This window comes from Rhipicephalus microplus, chromosome X (genome assembly GCF_043290135.1).
Source record: "Rhipicephalus microplus isolate Deutch F79 chromosome X, USDA_Rmic, whole genome shotgun sequence".
NCBI lineage: Eukaryota > Metazoa > Arthropoda > Arachnida > Ixodida > Ixodidae > Rhipicephalus > Rhipicephalus microplus.
In genome coordinates, this window is record NC_134710.1 from 116,381,140 (window position 1) to 116,389,624 (window position 8,485).

At 42.1% G+C, this 8,485-nt stretch overlaps 1 long non-coding RNA gene and 1 pseudogene across 1 annotated transcript; both read right to left on the reverse strand.

Annotated features, from left to right (window-relative positions):
* Positions 1–6,973: 6,973 nt before the first annotated feature.
* On the reverse strand, positions 6,974–7,642 carry LOC142775090 (uncharacterized; annotated as a pseudogene).
* A 196-nt stretch (positions 7,643–7,838) lies between these two features.
* On the reverse strand, positions 7,839–8,485 carry LOC142776958 (uncharacterized). The gene is made up of 3 exons (XR_012887884.1): positions 8,424–8,485; positions 7,982–8,059; positions 7,839–7,890 (listed from the first exon to the last, which is right to left on the reverse strand). It is a non-coding gene; the product is annotated as an uncharacterized LOC142776958 (long non-coding RNA).

The window sequence follows — 8,485 nt, forward strand, 5'->3', positions numbered from 1 at the left end:
TAATATGAAAGTCATGACATGTATGTCATGAATGTCATGATTTACGTTTCATGGTCTTACTGCTCTTGTGGTGCTTTTGGCCACATGACATGTTGCAAAATTGGTATGGTGTGACGCGACTACATGGTGAACACAAGTGACACGTCCAAACATGATAATCATGGCATGCGTGTCATGTAACAACGTGACTACATGCAACACTCATGATGCGCTCACGGCCGTTTTGCTAACTTCACATATATCAAATTTGGTATTACCTGGCGTGAATGGACGACGAAGGTAAATTACAGAGAGAGAGACATAAACAAAAAGGAAGAGACAGGGAGGTTAAGCTAGAATAACTGGTTTGCTACCCTGCACAGGGGTGGGGAAAAGGGTCAGAAAGAGGATAGAGATAGAGAGATATAAAATAAGTGACAAAAAAATTCACATGCGCACAAATTCAGGGAGTTCCAATCATAGTCGTTTAGACAGGCCGGTTGAATGCAAGAAGCGCAAGAGTGCCTTCACAGCCTTCTTCTGCGACATGGCCTGTCGGTAGCGCAGGATTATTTCTTCCGAAAGAGCCTGGTTCTCCAGTTCATCTAGCACAATGCAGAGTCACTGTCATTGCGTGCAATATTGTGGTCATTCACACAGAATGTGCCAAGTTGTTTTGTCACTGCCGCAATGGTCACATGCAGCAGTGTCAGCCATTCCTATGCGGAACGCGTATGCATTGGTAAATGCGACGCCCAACCATAATCTGCACAGCATAGTAGCGTCTCGTCGGCGTAATTCTGAAGGAATTCGAAGATTGAGAGTTGGGTCTAAGGTACATAACCGTGCATGGATGAAATATGACTCGTTCCATTGTAACCTGGTGCGCTTGTGAACAAGCATGCAGAGTTTTCGTGGAGCGTCAGTTCTGGAGAGCGGAATCGATATTTGATCGCTTTCAGTATGGGCAAAACGGGCAGCTCGATCGGCCCGTTCATTGCCAATTATTCCACAATGACTTGGAAGCCATTGAAAGAGTATTTCATGTTCTTTCTCAATAAATTGGTGAGTCTTTTCTGCAATCTCAAATACCGCTGTTTGTATGGGCAGTGGCGTAAAGGTTATAGAAGGGATTGCAGTGCCGTCTTTGAGTCGCTGAAAATCGTCCATTTTTATAGCTGTTGATCGCTGATGAATTGCAATGCGCACAAAGAGCTGTGAGCTCTGCTCCCGTTGATGTCGTAAGGCGGAAGGTCTTGAATTTTCTTGTCGTGTCTTTTATTGGTATACCTTAGCTACTAGACCACCACGGCGGAGCTTTATTGGTGTAAAAAATGATGCCGTTGAACTCTTCTGTAAAACAGAGCCATCGGTGTATACGTGTATACAGCCTTGATACGTCTCGTATAACAAGAGTGGAGCAAGCTGCCTAAGAGCAGGTGACAACATATCTGCTTTTTTCTGGATGCCAGGTATAGTTAGCCTGATGTTAGCCTGAGTCAGGCACCAAGGAGGAGTCGAAGGCCTGGCGATGGGTGTGAAGCATGTTGGCAACAATAACACACATAGATTGAGGTTGAGGCAGAGGCTTGCACTTGTCGAGCTTGGGGCAGTGGGTCTGGCGCACGATAGGGCAAGGTTATGACTTGGCTATACTCGAATGAGCTCACACTGGGTCGACACCTGGTCCAGACCAGCTGCATGGATCCACCTTTTTTTTCACACTACAGGACCTTTTGTATTCTTCACGTGTGCCTACCAACATACTTGTACACTTGCATGAGATATGAAAGTTGTCGTGCAACCGTTGACTTGCGTAACATCCTAGGGGCCTGGTGGCATGAACAGTGCAAATCAAGATTGTGCATTCTTCTCTCCCTCATTGCCTGTTGCATGCTACAACAATAACCCATGAGGCGAAATGTACACCTTTAATTTCTCTCAGTTTTCACCCACTCCTTCGTTGCAATCCAAGTGTATTATTCATGGGCTTTTATCTCCGCAGCCGGTTACAGAATTACTTGGTAAAATATGTTATGGCTGGTGCTAGGCACTGCTTCATTAAACAGCTTCTCCAGGCGGGAGTTATTACTGCTTAAGAAACAGCAAAAAGAGTGTGTGAAGCCTGCGTATTACCACCTTCTTTTCTAAAGTGTATTCTGGGACATGGAACTGCTTGGTTGTGGCTCTCGTGATAACCTTCAAATAGGGATTCACTGTACACTTTAAGCATTCCTGGCTAACAGCCTTGACTGATCAGAGTGCACAGCGCTGTCTGTAGCCTCTTATTACACTAAGAAAGGCTTTCATCTGCCCTGCTCATTAACAACTACAAACGATCCTTCATCAAGACAGCACAGTTCCCTACACACACTGGACAGACTTTTAGTCTGGCTGATACACCACTGGCCTGCTTTTTAAACTCCTCGCCAGATACTGCATTCCCTACCACATCAACGAGACATGTCTCCAGTCAGCCAGATCTTGGAAACTGTCAGTTGACGGAAGATGTCGTAGATGTGACACTACATGTCCAAAGCCTCTAACTTTATGACAACCTAACTCTCCTCTTGTCCTCTTGCATTGTCAGAATGCATCCTTTTTCTCCTGGGGCATTTGCATTTACATACCAATGCCTCGCCAGGGATACCCTATGGGCACATACCATCCTCATTGTCTCACTGGTGAAGACATGTTCGCATCATTAGATTGTGCCAGTCTAAACAAATGCTCAGTTTAGACAGGCACGTTCTAGAAGTGAAAGTCAACTGAATTTTATGACAATTGTTTCAGACATTCACTAAGTGAAATTCTTTGGGAGCAATGATTAGGAGTGCTAAAAATATTGACCACATAATTTGATTGGAAAGCAATACGAGAAAGTCTATTTTCTGCTGGCAACAGCAGCGTACACCACATGTGACATGGCGGCAGCATTAAGTCAGTCACACTGAAGTTAATAAATAGAAAAGGTACAGTGCATCATCGATTCACGTACTTGTACGAAACAAAGTTCACACTCTGTTTCAAACAAGTGTACGCATCCATGATACACTGTTACTTGAGTGCACACTGAGCTGAAGAAGTCCTGCAAGAATATTTTACAAGCTGAATTTCATGTGGCAACATCTTCCTTGCATAATCCTGAGGTATATGCAAAAAGAATGAACAAGGTTGGCACTAGAAAACAAGTGCTGGCAAACATAAAAACGAAAGCAGATGACAATTACTGGCATACCTTGTGATACTTCATTTGTATAGCATGGTGGTTTTCTCCTTCCAGTGAAAATGCAGCCGACATAATGTGGTACCAAAGCATACGTAGCCACCACCACAGTTTTTTGAAGGAATCATCATGAGTTACAGTAACCACATGAGCCGTAACACTAGAATCTGAGCACTACAGTGACTTCAACAGATATTATGACTAGCATGCGAGTACCTATAAGAAAGTTAATAGTTTTGTCCTAATGTATAAATGCAATGTAAGATTTCACTTTGCGTAGGATGTTGGTCAACACTACTTGTTTTGGTTGCGCACAAAAGCAAACTGTTTCGCATGAATGTACACCTTTTTTTGCTCCTCAGGAAGCATGAAACACGCTTCTATTCTTATCCTCATAATAATATCCACACCGCAAGCATGCACAAGAGATTCTATATTTTGGGCCTATGAATACTCGCACTTGAATATGTCACGTGTGTTGTCAAAAATTATTTAGATCGAAATGCTTTGATTTTGTCACTTTTACTGAAAAACATGAAAGAAAAGCAGTATGCATCATTTGAAACACATGGTCCCTTTGAAGGGTGCGGCATAATGCATAATTCTGAACGAACACAAGCTTGTTAATGTTTGTGAAATACTAAATTGATTTGTGTAACATGAGACAACAAAGCGATGCAAATAAGTTCTGTGGAAACCTGCAAGGGGGCAGAATGGTTCGGGAAGGGAAACTAGACAACCACCCGTTTGTGGCACGAGGCCACAAGGAAATCTGTACGGATTTCTCACAAGAAAAAGCTTCTTAATTGCCAAAAAATTTATCTTGGTCCAGGGATCGAACCAGAGACCAATGCCCTTCCGGGGCGGTCGCTCTATCAATGTGACAACAAAGTGACAGGTAGCAGAAAACAAAGGCATACAGGGGTGGCGCAAGGATTTATTTACTAAGGGGGTCACCCGTAATACGCGAGTTCTTTAAGGGGGCAGGGAAGCTGAGAACTTCTGTGCTGCGTTTCACTATGTTTGCTGTGGTGGCAGGCAGGGGGGGGAGCAGGTGAAAATTTTCAGGGAGTTCCAGCCCCCCTCACCCCCCCCCACTGCTGGCACTGCCCCTAGAGATGTACTTACTGAATAGCAGGCAACTGTTTGCCATTAGTAATCCTCTTGTTGTGTTGCTACCATTACTTGGCTTAGCTACACCTTGTGCTTTTCTGTGTTCAGCAGAATGGTTGCCAGAGCACAATTCATTAAAGGTAAAATCAGGAACATAATGATCGTAGCCTGTGATATTTATCTGTGATATATTAAGGCTAAGGGAAAGTTAATAGGCAGTGTCTTCTAATAATGTTGCAAGGAACATCCTCCATTGCAGGCATAAGTCAGTGAATTCGCAAGTCAACTCACTCGGACTCGCTCAGACTCTGACCGAGCCGCGAGTCCAAGTTTGAGCGAGTCTGGTTGAGTAATGTTTCGGTGAGTTTGAGTCCAAGTGAGTCTGGTAGAAGAAAATTTTCGTGTATGTGAGTTCAAGTGCGTTCAGCTCACGAAAACTTTGGTATGTCTGAGCGAGTCCAATGCTAAAAATATAGTTTATGAGCGAGTCTGAGAGAGCGCTACTTTTTTTGCCGAACTCTGATTGCAGGAATTCATGCTGGCACTGCAATTTGCATCTAGTACCATGAACGCTCTAGATAGTGCAATCCATGTTTGCAGACACCTGTTATTCGAGTACAAAGCAACACATTATTTTTAGCATATCACGATATGTTTATTGTCCGTGTTATGTGTTCCAAACTTCAATACTTCTTATGTTAAGATATGTGGTGTAATCTGCAAAAAATTTCAATCAAAGGGTATCAAGTAAATGCCTGCAACCATGTTTGATGCGGGCATTGCAGCAATAAACATGTTCTGCTCTGTTAGTATTATGTTGAAGAAAGTTCTTGCAGATGATCATGCAAACTAGTCAAGAAGCCTGTTTATGTTTATCCCCTTGTTCAATATGATCAGACGTGAGTGCTTGACACCAATTGTAATGCACAGCCAACTGCTTCTGGCTTCGATTCCTGAGCCGGAAACTTTCAGGCATTGAGAAATGTAGTGTACCATCTTTATAAGTTGCCTGAGAGGTCATTGCAATAAAGGTAACTTGTGTGCTCATTAGTTTGTACAACAGCAATTTATTCATTTCTCGCTTCACCAACACAGATATAGTGAGGGTCTGTTGCCTTGTCCAGGGAACATTTCAGCGACTTTCTAAGCACTTTTACACAAATTAGTATCACAACATCAAACAGCTTACATGTGGTTCTTTACAAACTATCACTCTACATGAAATGTATCTTTTATGCACTTTTTTCAAATACTGTTTTCCCATAACCCTTAGCATCAGAATGCGTCGTTGTCTATATACATGCAGACTTTGCTTCTACTTTCACACAGATTTTGCCTTGTTATTCATCATTGACTTGCCAGTGCTTAGTGTTTTTATGTTGCTGCTTCGCTAATGCGATCATCTTAGCTGTGGCAGGCATCTACAAATAGTGGCAGTGAATGTACAAGCACTTGTGTTTCATTGTTTGGAAGCATGGTAAAAAAAATTCAAATGATCGAACTACTTCACAGTCTCCCACTACAGTGTGCCTGCCATGCTGATTATGATTTTATCAAACAAAATGAGCGCCTTAATGCTTCCATGTTAAAAGCCCGAAATTTAATTTTGGTTGCCATATATGCGTATGTGTAGTGACTTGGGTTTGCTGTTCTTCTGCTTGCCTGTTAATTCAATCTCAGCTGCTAATAACAGTGAATTCTAGCTCAGGGTGATACCACAACTGATGGCTTGCTACTACAAACCATTAAGAAAGATGGAAAATTATTTTTGAAAAGTAAATGAGTTACAAGGTAACTTACAGTTGCCTGACACTAATGACATCACAATACTATTTGCACTCTACCATGACACATGGTTCAGAACCAATAAAGTGGCATTTTTCACCCACCATGGTGATGTGTAGTGGTTATGGTGCTTGCCTATAGATCATGCAATGAAATCCCTACCACAGCGGCCGCATCTCAATGAAAGCGATACCCAAATCTGACTGCGGCAGCCTAATTTTCAATGGAGGCAAAAGTGATTAGATTCAGGAGTATGTTGGAAAAAAATCGTAGTCAAAATTTCCAGAGCTTTTTACTGTGGTGTCCTTCATAATTAAATCCTAATTTTGTGACAAAAAGCCCAAACATTTATTATTATCAAGGAGCTATGTGGCTAGTCTGCCCTATCCTCACGGTTGGCACTCAGATGAACTTGTCTTTGTTGTTTTCCTTCCCTTTACTGGTAAATTTTTTACGTCTTGAGAGGAACAGACTTGATATATGTTATTCAAAAGTAATCTGGGAAGTTATGTATTGCTTTCTTGACATTACTTGGTTGAAGTAATTCATTACATTACAGTATTGCCAGCCCAGAAATGTTCTTTATCATTGTATTACAACAACAAAAATCATCCTATTACTGTAACTTCACTACTGCCACATATGGCATATAACTAGGTGCAGTCACATATGTTGGGATGTTTGTGCAATGAACCTAAGGCACTAGTCGCTCTGAAATCATATGTGTTTGCTGGTCCCGTGAATTGCCTAGTAAACAGCTGACCTCGGCAATGAAACAACAGGAGGGAGGAGTTGAGCAACTGCCACTGGGTGTTACTGCAGAGCATTCCTGTCATTTTGATGGAATCGTTTATCACTGAATATAGGTTTTCACAGATTAGCTGTGCCCACAATAACTGTGACGATGGCATCAATATATGGCAACAAGTCCTGATCTAGGTGGCTTTGGAGAATTTTGAAGAGCTTCATGCGCTGTATTGCCGGCTCTACATGGACCCTAGCCCTCGCAACTGCCTGGTTCGTGACATCTTCTTCTGTAGTCAGCTGAGGATTTTTCAGAAATGGTGGCCTGATAAGTTTGATGTTTTTCTTTTTGCAGAGTTCTTGAATAAGGAGTGCTTTATCCACCATAACTGCATCAACACCTGAAATGCAAGTTTCAAGTAGTGCTGTGTCTCTGGTTATAAATAAATCTGAACCCATGTTGCACTGACATAACTGATAAAACCACCTGGGGTCTCACTTGCCAGCAATTTGTGTGCCCCTGTAATGGCTGTATGTTAGAATTCTGGGCTTCAGATCCTTTGGCCTTTCACATGGTATCTCTGTGCAATCAAGCACAATCCGTGTGTCGTGGTATTCTTTAAAATACACAGTCATACATGCTGTGACAGCTTCTTTGCTTGGCAGAAATATTGCACGTTTGAGAATACCGGCCCATGTCATAATAGCTTCCTTAAATATATTTGCCGCTGTTGTTCGGTGAATTCCAAAAAGCACAGCTAGCAAGCTGAACGATGTGTCATTGTAGAGTTTCATGAAGCATAGGAGAACAACATCCTCATTAGAAATGCAGAAGTTTCTAGCATTTCGTGAGAGACGGGCTTCAGTAAAATTTCACAGATGGTGTAGAATAGCTCAAAGCAACCTATTCCACTCATTAATGCAAGAGCCTTCTCATTTTCTACTTTGCTAATCGTGATTAGCTGTTGCCTGCCAGATATACAAAGATTCAGTGTGTTTACCTGGACTTACGTCATTAAAGTGCTGCAGCTCCGTAAGAACACCTGTGAAGAAACCAATAAGGTAGACACGGTGCTTTCACTTACAATAAAGGTATATGAAGGCACAGAGCATATTTGAAAGTACGAAACTTACCCGCTTCAACAGAATCATTATGGTGCATTGTGTGAGGAACTTCAAATGGAATGCTTGCTTCATCTTCACTTGTAGAGGCTAGTAGGAAAATAATACGAGACTTAGATGCAAGCAAGCTCCGTTTTCATACTTCGTGGCTGCACATGCCAAGAATGTCTTTCTACTTGCAACCAAATCAGGAAAAACCTGAAAATTAAATGCTACACTGCCGTAAAAAGAGCGGCTGGAGCTTGGGAAATAAGTTGTTTCCAAAACAAGCAAATGGGGCAAAAGGTTATCTCTGCATCCTTTTATATTTAATGTGGCATTCCAGAATGCATCTGAGTAATGCTTCTCTGGCAAGTCATAGCAACAGCAATGTGAACATTCCACTTGATGCATTCAGCAGCTACAGCTTGTTGCAACACCATGTCAGGGATACAAAATTTTACTGCATACTTACTGCATGGTTCACTTCTAGCATTTTCGTAAACATTGCTTCACTGTTACTGGCCGACAGGGCTG